This window comes from Ambystoma mexicanum, chromosome 5p (assembly GCF_040938575.1).
Source record: "Ambystoma mexicanum isolate Mex_15411 chromosome 5p, UKY_AmexF1_1, whole genome shotgun sequence".
NCBI classification, from domain to species: Eukaryota; Metazoa; Chordata; class Amphibia; order Caudata; family Ambystomatidae; genus Ambystoma; species Ambystoma mexicanum.
In genome coordinates this window covers 392,339,899-392,352,246 of record NC_090930.1, presented here as the reverse complement: position 1 = coordinate 392,352,246, position 12,348 = coordinate 392,339,899, and positions in this window count along the sequence as shown.

The window sequence follows — 12,348 nt, the reverse complement described above, 5'->3', positions numbered from 1 at the left end:
GCTACCAGACATTTACCACTCAAAGGGCCTCGAACTTTTAACCCAAAATATCTGGGACCTTATTCTATTACGGCAATAATTAACCCAGTGGCTGTTAAACTTGATTTACCAGCTAGTATGCAAGTTCACCCTGTTTTTCATGTGTCACTTCTGAAACCAGGGGTACCCGGAACCCGACTACTCAAACCTCCAGAACCTATTTTAATAGATGGGGAGCCCGAATCCGAAGTGAAGAACATTGTAGACTGAAAAATGTTTAGGTCAAAACTGTTCTACCTAATTGATTGGAAGGGGTACGGACCTCAGGAGAGGTCGTGGGAACCCAGCGACCATGTGCATGCACCTCGATTAGTCAGGAAATTCCACCGACTCTTCCCAGACAAACCAAAACCCCCGGAGGGAACAACTTTGGGAGGGGCCTTGGGGGGGAGTGCTGTCATGATGCCCGCTCCCGGGGAGCCGGTTCAAGCCCTGCGTCCCCGAAAGCGGACATCCAGTCCCCAAGGAAGGACCCAGCAACCCCATATAGGGGCCCTTTGGACAGTGTCCTGGCGCCATAAGTGCCAGGCTCATTATGGGAGTGCTTGGGTGCACTTACCTGATGCAGACCATGCTGCAGGATCCCGGCCTCCTTGAGGCCTGAAAGGAACTACTTTACCTGTGGGACTAATTTACCATCCGGGCGTGGTCGGGGAAGGATACATACCTGATTGGAGGAAGGATACATACCTGGAACTTCTTCCAAGGCTATTTAAACCCCACCCGAACAACCACACGTGCTTCGCGTTGTTCTGCATCTAGCAGCTGGATGCTCACCGTGTCTGCTCCTGCATCCTGACTTCTGCCACACCTGCCAGCATCCTGGATCACCTGCAAAGGAAGAGAAGAAGAGAACAGAAGAAGGAAAAGTCCTTACCTGCTAAATCCACATCCCGGAGACATCTCGCCGACAATCCTGAAAAGGAAGACTTTTATTTAAAAGCTCATTGCGTCGATCGCTGCAGCGCCGCATTCCACTTACCTTTACAGGGCGCCTCCATGTTCAGCAGCGATCATCCGGATTCGCAGTCACGCCCCAGCGCCTAGGGAGAAAAAGACAAGAACAAAAGGTGAGAGAGAGAAGGGAATAAGGAAAGCTAAATCTCCATGTTAAGACTTACCTGTTGATTCATTCCCTCTTCATTTCGGGTCCGCGCCGCATCCTGGCTTTTCCGGACCCCGGCCCCTAAGGGGAAAAAGAGACATCAGTGTTAATGAGCGAATGAAAAGACATTACCAACGCGCCCCTGCATCAGAAGCAGGATGGAGAGCTCGTCCTTCCAGACCCTAAGGTGAAACGCTACTAGGAATCACAGAAGGGTTTCGAGGAGGGTGAGAGGGGAAAGTGGGAGGCCGATTGCATTACCCTGCAGACAGTTAATCCCCTATTTTCGCCTACAGAAGGATACTTCTGCGAGCCAGACATGCCAGATTTGGGGGGCCCAATCCAGTCCGTCTTCTGAACCCTGTGCATCACCTTAGAAGAGGTCACAGCAGCGCGAACCAGGCCAGCGCCTCTGTGGGAGTCAGGTGAGCGTTACACTCCCCTGTTCCTCCCCACCCCCCGCTCATGCCCCTTGTCTCCCCTGTTCTTCCCCACGCCCTGCTCATGGCCCGTGTCTCCATTGTTCCCCTCCACCCCCCGCTCATGCCCTGTGTCTCCCTCCTTTTCATCCCACCCCGTGCTCATGCCCCTTGTCTCCTCTGTTCCCCCCACCCCCGCTCATGCCCCGTGTCGCCCCTGTTCACCCCACCCCCCGCTCATGCCCCGTGTCTGTCTCCTGTTGCCACCCAACCCCAGCTCATGCCCCGTGTCTCTCTCCTATTCCCCCCACCCCCTGCTGATGCCCTGTCTCTCCATCCTGTTCCCCCCACCCCGTTCATGCCCCGTGTCTCCCTCCTGTTCCCCCACGCCCGCTCATGCCCCGTGTCTCCCTCCTGTTCCCCTCACCCCCGCTCATGCCCCTTGTCTCTCTCTTTTTCCCCCCACCCCCGTTCATGCCCCGTGTCTCCCTCCTGTTCCCCCACCCCCGCTCATGCCCCGTGTCTCCCCTGTTCCCCTCACCCCTGCTCATGCCCCTTGTCTCTCTCTTGTTCCCCCCACCCCCGTTCATGCCCCGTGTCTCCCTCCTGTTCCCCCACCCCCGCTCATGCCCCGTGTCTCCCTCCTGTTCCCCCCACCCCCTGCTCATGCCCTGTGTCTCCCTCCTGTTCCCCCACCCCCGCTCATGCCCCGTGTCTCTCTCCTGTTGCTCCATACCCCCCGCACATGCCCCGTGTCTCCCTCCTGTTACCCCCCACCCCCTGCTCATGCCCCGTGTCTCCCTCCTGTTCCCCCCACCCCCCACTCATGCCACGTGTCTCCCTCCTGTCCACCCCACTCATGCCCCTTGTCTGCCTTGTTACCCCACCTGTGCTCATGCCCCGTGTCTCCCCTGTTCCCCCCCCACACCCCCTCATGCCCCGTGTCTCCCCTGTTCCCCCACCCCCCATCATGCCCCATGTCTCCCCTGTTCCTCCCCACCCTCGCTCATGCCCCTTGTCTCCCCTGTTCTCCAACAGCCCCCGTTCATGCCCCGTGTCTCCCTCCTTTTCACCCCACCCCCTGCTCATGCCCCTTGTCTCCTCTGTTCCCCCCACCCCCCGCTCATGACCCGTGTCTCTCTCCTATTCCCCCACCCCTGCTCATGCCCCGTGTCTCCCTCCTGTTACCCCCACCCCCCGCTCATGCCCTGTGTCTCTCTCCTGTTGCCCCCCCACCCCCTGCCCATGCCCCATGTCTCTCTCCTGTTCCACTCACCCCCCGCTTATGCCCCATGTCTCCCCTGTTTCCCCCCACCCCCGCTCATTCCCCATGTCTCTCCCCTGTACTCCCCAACCCCCACTCATGCCCCGTGTCTCCCCTGTTCCCCTCACCCCCGCTCACGCCCCTTGTCTCTCTCTTTTTGCCCCCACCCCCACTCATGCCCCATGTCTCCCTCCTGTTACCCCCACCCCCGCTCATGCCCCGTGTCTCCCTCCTGTTCCCCCCACCCCCCACTCATGCCCCGTGTCTCCCTCCTGTTCCCCCACCCCCCGTTCATGCCCTGTGTCTCTCTCCTTTTGCTCCATACCCCCACGCACATGCCCCGTGTCTCCCTCCTGTTACCCCCACCCCCCGCTCATGCCCCGTGTCTCCCTCCGGTTCCCCCCACCCCTGCACTCATGCCCCGTGTCTCCCTCGTGTTACCCCTGCTCATGCCCTGTGTCTCTCCTGTTCCCCCACCCCCACTCATGCCCCGTGTCTCCCCTGTTCCTCCCTACCCCTGCTCATACCCCGTGTCTCCCTCCTTTTCCCCCACCCCCTGCTCATGCCCCGTGTCTCCCCTGTTCCCCCCACCCGAGTTCATGCCCCGTGTCTCCCCTGTTCCCCCCACCCCCCTTTCATGCCCCATGTCTCCCCTGTTCCCCCCACCCCCCGCTCATGCCCCATGTCTCCCCTGTTCCGCCCCACCCGCCGCTCATGCCCCTTGTCTCCCCTGTTCTCCCCCACGCCCTGCTCATGGCCCGTGTCTCCATTGTTCCACCCAACCCCCGCTCATGCCCTGTGTCTCCCTCCTTTTCATCCCACCCCCTGCTCATGCCCCTTGTCTCCTCTGTTCCCCCCACCCCCCGCTCATTCCCTGTGTCTCTCTCCTATTCCTCCCCACCCCCTGCTCATGCCCTGTGTCTCCCTCCTGTTACCCCCACCCCCCGCTCATGCCCTGTGTCTCTCTCCTGTTATCCCCCACCACCTGCTCATGCCCCATGTCTCTCTCCTGTTCCCCCCACCCCCGCTTATGCCAGTGTCTTCCCTGTTTCTTGCCACCCCCCAGCTCATGCTCCGTGTCTCTTCCCTGTACCCCCCAACCCCCGCTCATGCCCCATGTATCTCTTCTGCTTTCCCCCACCCCCAGCTCATGCCCCGTGTCTCCCCTGTTCCCCTCACACCCGCTCATGCCCCTTGTCTCTCTCTTGTTCCCCCCACCCCCGTTCATGCCCCGTGTCTCCCTCCTGTTCCCCCACCCCCGCTCATGCCCCATGTCTCCCTCCTGTTGCTCCATACCCCCCGCACATGCCCCATGTCTCCCTCCTGTTACCCCCCACCCCCTGCTCATGCCCCGTGTCTCCCTCCTGTTCCCCCATCCCCCGCTCATGCCCCGTGTCTCCCTCCTGTGCACCCCACTCATGCCCCATGTCAGCCCTGTTCCCCCCAACCCTGCTCATGCCCTGTGTCTCCCCTGTTCCCTCCCACCCTCCGCTCATGCCCCGTGTCTCCCTTGTGTTACCCCCGCTCATGTCCCGTGTCTCCCTCCTGTTCCCCCCACCCCCGCTCATGCCCTGTGTCGCCCCGTTCCCCCACCCCCGCTCATGCCCTGTGTCTCTCTCCTGTTGCCCCCACCCCCGCTCATGCCCCGCGTCTCTCTCCTATTCCCCCACCCCCTGCTCATGCCCTGTGTCTCCCTCCTGTTACCCCCACCACCCGCTCATGCCCTGTGTCTCTCTCCTGTTGCCCCCACCCACTGCTCATGCCCCATGTCTCTCTCCTGTTCCCCACCACCCCCCGCTCATACCCCGTGTCTCCCCTGTTCCCCTCACCCCGCTCATGCCCCTTGTCTCTCTCTTGTTCCCCCAACCCCCGCTCATGCCCGTGTCTCCCTCCTGTTCCCCCACCCCCGCTCATGCCCTGTGTCTCCTTCCTGTTCCCCCCACCCCCTGCTCATGCCCTGTGTCTCCCTCTTGTTCCCCCACCTCCCGCTCATGCCCCGTGTCTCCCTCCTGTTCCCCCCACCCCCTGCTCATGCCCCGTTTCTCCCTCCTGTTCCCCCACCCCCGCTCATGCCCCGTGTCTCCCCCTGTTGCCTCCCATCGCCCGCTCATGCCCTGTGTCTCCCCTGTTCCCCCACCCCCGCTCATGCCCCGTGTCTCCCCTGTTCCTCCCTACCACTGCTCATACCCTGTGTCTCCCTCCTTTCCCCCCCAACCCCTGCTCATGCCCCGTGTCTCCCCTGTTCCCCCCACACCCCTGCTCATGCCCCTTGTCTCCCTTGTTCCCCACACCCCACGCTCATGCCCCATGTCTCCCCTGTTCCTCCACACCCCCGCTCATGCCCCTTGTCTCCCCTGTTCTCCCTCACCCCCGCTCATGCCCCGTGTCTCCCTCCTTTTCACCCCACCCCCTGCTCATGCCCCTTGTCTCCTCTGTTCCCCCCACCCCGCTCATGCCCCATGTCGCCCCTATTCCCCCACCCCCTGCTCATGCCCAGTGTCTCTCTCCTGTTGCCCCCCACCCCCTGCTCATGCCCCGTGTCTCTCTCCTATTCCCCCCACCCCCGCTCATGCCCCGTGTCTCCCTCCTGTTACCCCCACCCCCCACTCATGCCCTTTGTCTCTATCCTGTTGCCCACCACCCCCTGCTCATGCCCCATGTCTATCCCCTGTTCCCTCCCGCTCATGCCCGTGTCTCCCTCCTGTTAACCCCACCCCCGCTCATGCCCCGTGTCTCCCTCCTGTTCCCCCACCCCCCGCTCATGCCCCGTGTCTCCCTCCTGTTCCTCCACCCCCTGCTCATGCCCTGTGTCTCTCTCCTGTGCACCATGCTCATGCCCCATGTGTGCCCTGTTCCCCAACCTCCGCTCATGCCCCGTGTCTCCCCTGTTCCCTCCCCCCCGCTCATGCCCCGTGTCTCCCTCGTGTTACCCCCTACCCCCGCTCATGCCCCGTGTCTCCCTCCTGTTCCCCCACCCCCCGCTCATGCCCCGTGTCTCCCCCCTGTTCCCCCCACCACCGCTCATGCCTCATGTCTCCCCTGTTCCTCCCTACCACTGCTCATACCCCGTGTCTCCCTCCTTTTCCCCCCCCAACCCCTGCTCATGCCCCGTGTCTCCCCTGTTCCCCCACACCCCTGCTCATGCCCCGTGTCTCCCCTGTTCCCCCCACCCCACGCTCATGCCCCATGTCTCCCCTGTTCCTTCCCACCCCCGCTCATGCCCCTTGTCTCCCCTGTTCTCCCTCACCCCCGCTCATGCCCCGTGTCTCCCTCCTTTTCACCCCACCCCCTGCTCATGCCCCTTGTCTCCTCTGTTCCCCGCACCCCGCTCATGCCCTGTGTCGCCCCTGTTCCCCCACCCCCCGCTCATGCAAAGTGTCTCTCTCATGTTGCCCCCCACCCCCTGCTCATGCCCCGTGTCTCTCTCCTATTCCCCCCATCCCCGCTCATGCCCCGTGTCTCCCTCCTGTTACCCCCACCCCCTGCTCATGCCCTTTGTCTCTAACCTGTTGCCCACTATCCCCTGCTCATGCCCCATGTCTCTCCCCTGTTCCCCCAACCCCCGCTCATGCCCCGTGTCTCCCCTGTTCCCCTCACCCCCGCTCACATCCCTTGTCTCTCTCTTTTCCCCCCACCTCCCGCTCATCCCTGTGTCTCCCTCCTGTTACCCCCACCCCCGCTCATGCCCCGTGTCTCCCTCCTGTTCCCCCACCCCCCGCTCATGCCCCGTGTCTCTCTCCTGTTGCTCCATACCCCCCCGCACATGCCCTGTGTCTCCCTCCTGTTACCCCCCACACCCCCGCTCATGCCACGTGTCTCCCTCCTGTTCCCCCACCCCTGCGCTCATGCCCCGTGTCTCCCTCGTGTTACCCCCGCTCATGCCCCATGTCTCCCCCCTTTTGCCGCCCACCCCCCGCTCATGCCCTGTGTCTCCCCTGTTCCCCCACTCATGCCCCGTGTCTCCCCTGTTCCTCCCTACCCCTGCTCATACCCCGTGTCTCCCTCCTTTTCCCCCCCACCCCCTGCTCATGCCCCGTGTCTCCACTGTTCCCCCACACCCCCGCTCATGCCCCGTGTCTCTCCTGTTCCTCCCCACCCCCTGCTCATGCCTCTTGTCTCCCCTTTTCTCCCTCACCCCCTGCTCATGGCCCGTGTCTCCATTGTTCCCCCCCACCCCCCGCTCATGTCCTGTGTCTCCCTCCTTTTCATCCCACCCCCTGCTCATGCCCCTTGTCTCCTCTGTTCCCCCCACCCCCACCCATGCCCTGTGTCTCTCTCCTGTTATCCCCCACCCCCTATGTCACTCTCCTGTTCCCCCCACCCCCGCTTATGCCCGTGTCTTCCCTGTTTCTTCCCACCCCCCGCTCATGCCCCGTTTCTCTCCCCTGTTCCCCCCAACCCCTGCTCATGCCCCATGTCTCTCTGCTGCTCTCCCCCACCCCCCGCTCATGCCCCGTGTTTCCCCTGTTCCCCTCACCCCCGCTCATGCCCCTTGTCTCTCTCTTGTTCCCCCCACCCCCGTTCATGCCCCGTGTCTCCCTCCTGTTCCCCCACCCCCCGCTCATGCCCCGTGTCTCTCTCCTGTTGCTCCATACCCCCTGCACATGCCCTGTGTCTCCCTCCTGTTACCCCCCACCCCCTGCTCATGCCCTGTGTCTCCCTCGTGTTCTCCCCACCCCCCGCTTATGCCCTGTGTCTTCCTTGTGTACCTTCATGCCCTGTGTCTCTCTCCTTTTCCCCCCGACCTCCCGCTCATGCTCCGTGTCTCCCCTGTTCCCCCGACCCCCCGCTCATGCCCCATGTTTCCCCTGTTCCCCCCACCCCCTGCTCATGCCCAGTCTCTCCCTCCTTTTCCCCCCGACCCCTGCTCATGCCCCATGTCTCCCTTGTTGCCCTTACCCCCCCGCTCAGGCCCTGTGTCTCCCTCGTGATCCCCCCACCCCGCTCATGCCCCGTGTCTCTGTCGTGTTCTCCCCACCCCCCTCTCATGCCCTGTGTCTTCCTCGTGTACCCTCCCAACCCCGCTCATTCCCCGTGTCTCCCTCCTGTGCACCCCACTCATGCCCCATGTCTGCCCTGTTCCCCCCACCCGTGCTCATGCCCTGTGTCTCCCCTGTTCCCTCCCACCATCCGCTCATGCCCCGTGTCTCCCTTGTGTTACCCCCCACCCCCTGCTCATGTCCCGTGTCTCCCTCCTGTTCCCCCCACCCCCCGCTCATGCCCTGTGTCGCCCCGTTCCCCCACCCCCGCTCATGCCCTGTGTCTCTCTCCTGTTGCCCCCACCCCCGCTCATGCCCCGTGTCTCTCTCCTATAAACCCACCCCCTGCTCATGCCCTGTGTCTCCCTCCTGTTACCCCCACCACCCGCTCATGCTCTGTGTCTCTATCCTGTTGCCCCCACCCACTGCTCATACCCCGTGTCTCCCCTGTTCCCCTCACCCCGCTCATGCCCCTTGTCTCTCTCTTGTTCCCCCCACCCCCGCTCATGCCCGTGTCTCCCTCCTGTTCCCCCACCCCCGCTCATGCCCTGTGTCTCCCTCCTGTTCCCCCCACCCCCTGCTCATGCCCTGTGTCTCCCTCTTGTTCCCCCCACCCCCCGCTCATGTCCCGTGTCTCCCTCCTGTTCCCCCCACCCCCCGCTCATGCCCTGTGTCGCCCGTTCCCCCACCTCCGCTCATGCCCTGTGTCTCTCTCCTGTTGCCCCCACCCCCGCTCATGCCCCGTGTCTCTCTCCTATTCCCCCACCCCCTGCTCATGCCCTGTGTCTCCCTCCTGTTACCCCCACCACCCGCTCATGCCCTGTGTCTCTCTCCTGTTGCCCCCACCCACTGCTCATACCCCGTGTCTCCCCTGTTCCCCTCACCCCGCTCATGCCCCTTGTCTCTCTCTTGTTCCCCCCACCCCCGCTCATGCCCGTGTCTCCCTCCTGTTCCCCCACCCCCGCTCATGCCCTGTGTCTCCCTCCTGTTCCCCCCACCCCCTGCTCATGCCCTGTGTCTCCCTCTTGTTCCCCCACCCCCGCACATGCCCCGTGTCTCCCTCCTCTTACCCCCCACCTCCCACTCATGCCCCGTGTCTCCCTCCTGTTCCCCCACCCCTTGCTCATGCCCTGTGTCTCCCTCCTGTGCACCATGCTCATGCCCCATGTCTGCCCTGTTCCCCAACACCCGCTCATGCCCCGTGTCTCCCCTGTTCCCTCCCACCCCCCGCTCATGCCCCGTGTCTCCCTCCTGTTCCCCCACCCCCCGCTCATGCCCCGTGTCTCCCCCCTGTTGCCTCCCACCGCCCGCTCATGCCCTGTGTCTCCCCTGTTCCCCCCACCCCCGCTCATGCCCCGTGTCTCCCCTGTTCCTCCCTACCACTGCTCATACCCCGTGTCTCCCTCCATTTCCCCCAACCCCTGCTCATGCCCTGTGTCTCCCCTGTTCCCCCCCACCCCTGCTCATGCCCCGTGTCTCCCCTGTTCCCCCCATCCCACGCTCATGCCCCATGTCTCCCCTGTTCCTCCCCACCCCCGCTCATGCCCCTTGTCTCCCCTGTTCTCCTCACTCCCGCTCATGCCCCGTGCGTGTCTCCCTCCTTTTCACCCCACCCCCTGCTCATGCCCCTTGTCTCCTCTGTTCCCCCCAGCCCGCTCATGCCCCATGTCGCCCCTGTTCCCCCACCCCCCGCTCATGCCCAGTGTCTCTCTCCTGTTGCCCCCCACCCCCTGCTCATGCCCCGTGTCTCTCTCCTATTCCCCCCACCCCCGCTCATGCCCCATGTCTCCCTCCTGTTACCCCCAACCCCCGCTCATGCCCTTTGTCTCTATCCTGTTGCCCACCACCCCCTGCTCATGCCCCATGTCTCTCCCCTGTTCCCCCAACCCCCGCTCATGCCCCATGTCTCCCCTGTTCCCCTCACCCCCGCTCACATCCCTTGTCTCTCTCTTTTCCCCCCACCTCCCGCTCATGCCCGTGTCTCCCTCCTGTTACCCCCACCCCAGCTCATGCCCCGTGTCTCCCTCCTGTTCCCCCACCCCCCGCTCATGCCCCGTGTCTCCCTCCTGTTCCCCCACCCCCTGCTCATGCTCTGTGTCTCCCTCCTGTGCACCATGCTCATGCCCCATGTCTGCCCTGTTCCCCAACCTCCGCTCATGCCCCGAGTCTCCCCTGTTCCCTCCCACCCCCCGCTCATGCCCCGTGTCTCCCTCGTGTTACCCCCTACCCCCGCTCATGCCCCGTGTCTCCCTCCTGTTCCCCCACCCCCGCTCATGCCCCGTGTCTCCCCCCTGTTGCCTCCCACCGCCCGCTCATGCCCTGTGTCTCCCCTGTTCCCCCCACCCCCGCTCATGCCCCGTGTCTCCCCTGTTTCTCCCTACCACTGCTCATACCCCGTGTCTCCCCTGTTCCCTCCCACCCCCGCTCATGCCCCTTGTCTCCCCTGTTCTCCCTCACCCCCGCTCATGCCCCGTGTCTCCCTCCTTTTCACCCCACCCCCTGCTCATGCCCCTTGTCTCCTCTGTTCCCCGCACCCCGCTCATGCCCCGTTTCGCCCCTGTTCCCTCACCCCCCGCTCATGCCCAGTGTCTCTCTCCTGTTGCCCCCCACCCCCTGCTCATGCCCCTTGTCTCCCCTATTCCCCCCACCCCTGCTCATGCCCCGTGTCTCCCCTGTTCCCCCCACCCCACGCTCATGCCCCATGTCTCCCCATGTTCCTTCCCACCCCCGCTCATGCCCCTTGTCTCCCCTGTTCTCCCTCACCCCCGCTCATGCCCCGTGTCTCCCTCCTTTTCACCCCACCCCCTGCTCATGCCCCTTGTCTCCTCTGTTCCCCGCACCCCGCTCATGCCCCGTGTCGCCCCTGTTCCCCCACCCCCCGCTCATGCCCAGTGTCTCTCTCCTTTTGCCCCCCACCCCCTGCTCATGCCCCGTGTCTCTCTCCTATTCCCCCCACCCCCGCTCATGCCCCGTGTCTCCCTCCTGTTACCCCCAACCCCTGCTCATGCCCTTTGTCTCTATCCTGTTGCCCACCATCCCCTGCTCATGCCCCATGTCTCTCCCCTGTTCCCCCAACCTCCGCTCATGCCCCGTGTCTCCCCTGTTCCCCCCACCCCCGCTCACATCCCTTGTCTCTCTCTTTTTCCCCCCACCTCCCGCTCATGCCCGTGTCTCCCTCCTGTTACCCCCACCCCCGCTCATGCCCCGTGTCTCCCTCCTGTTCCCCCACCCCCCGCTCATGCCCCGTGTCTCCCTCCTGTTCTTCCACCCCCCGCTCATGCCCCGTGTCTCTCTCCTGTTGCTCCATACCCCCCCGCACATGACCCGTGTCTCCCTCCTGTTACCCCCCACACCCCCGCTCATGCCCCGTGTCTCCCTCCTGTTCCCCCACCCCTGCGCTCATGCCCCGTGTCTCCCTCGTGTTACCCCCGCTCATGCCCCATGTCTCCCCCCTTTTGCCGCCCACCCCGCTCATGCCCTGTGTCTACCCTGTTCCCCCACCCCCACTCATGCCCCGTGTCTCCCCTGTTCCTCCCTACCCCTGCTCATACCCCGTGTCTCCCTCCTTTTCCCCCACCCCCCGCTCATGCCCCGTGTCTCCCCTGTTCCCCCCCACCCCCACTCATGCCCGTGTCTCCCCTGTTCCCCCACCCCCCTTTCATGCCCCATGTCTCCCCTGTTCCCACCCACCCCCCGCTCATGCCCCATGTCCCCCTGTTCCTCCCCACCCCCTGCTCATGCCCCTTGTCTCCCCTTTTCTCCCTCACCCCCTGCTCATGCCCTGTGTCTCCCTCCTGTTACCCCCACCCATGCCCTGTGTCTCTCTCCTGTTATCCCCCACCCCCTGCTCATGCCCCATGTCACTCTCATGTTCCCCCACCCCCGCTTATGCCCGTGTCTTCCCTGTTTCTTCCCACCCCCCGCTCATGCCCCGTGTCTCTCCCCTGTTCCCCCCCAACCCACGCTCATGCCCCATGTCTCTCTCCTGCTCTCCCCCACCCCCGCTCATGCCCCGTGTCTCCCCTGTTCCCCTCACCCCCGCTCATGCCCCTTGTCTCTCTCTTGTTCCCCCCACCCCCGTTCATGCCCCGTGTCTCCCTCCTGTTCCCCCACCCCCCGCTCATGCCCCGTGTCTCTCTCCTGTTGCTCCATACCCCCCGCACATGCCCTGTGTCTCCCTCCTGTTACCCCCACCCCCTGCTCATGCCCCGTGTCTCCCTCCTGTTCCCCCCACCCCCGCTCATGCCCCGTGTCTCCCTCCTGTGCACCCCGCTCATGCCCCGTGTCTGCCCTGTTCCCCCCACCCAAGCTCATTCCCCGTGTCTTCCCTGTTCCCTCCCACCCCCGCTCATGCCCCTTGTATCCCTCGTGTTCTACCCATCCCCCGCTCATGCCCTGTGTCTCCCTCGTGTTCTCCCCACCCCCTGCTTATGCCCTGTGTCTTCCTTGTGTACCTCCATGCCCTGTGTCTCTCTCCTTTTCCCCCCGACCTCCCGCTCATGCTCCGTGTCTCCCCTGTTCCCCCGACCCCCCGCTCATGCC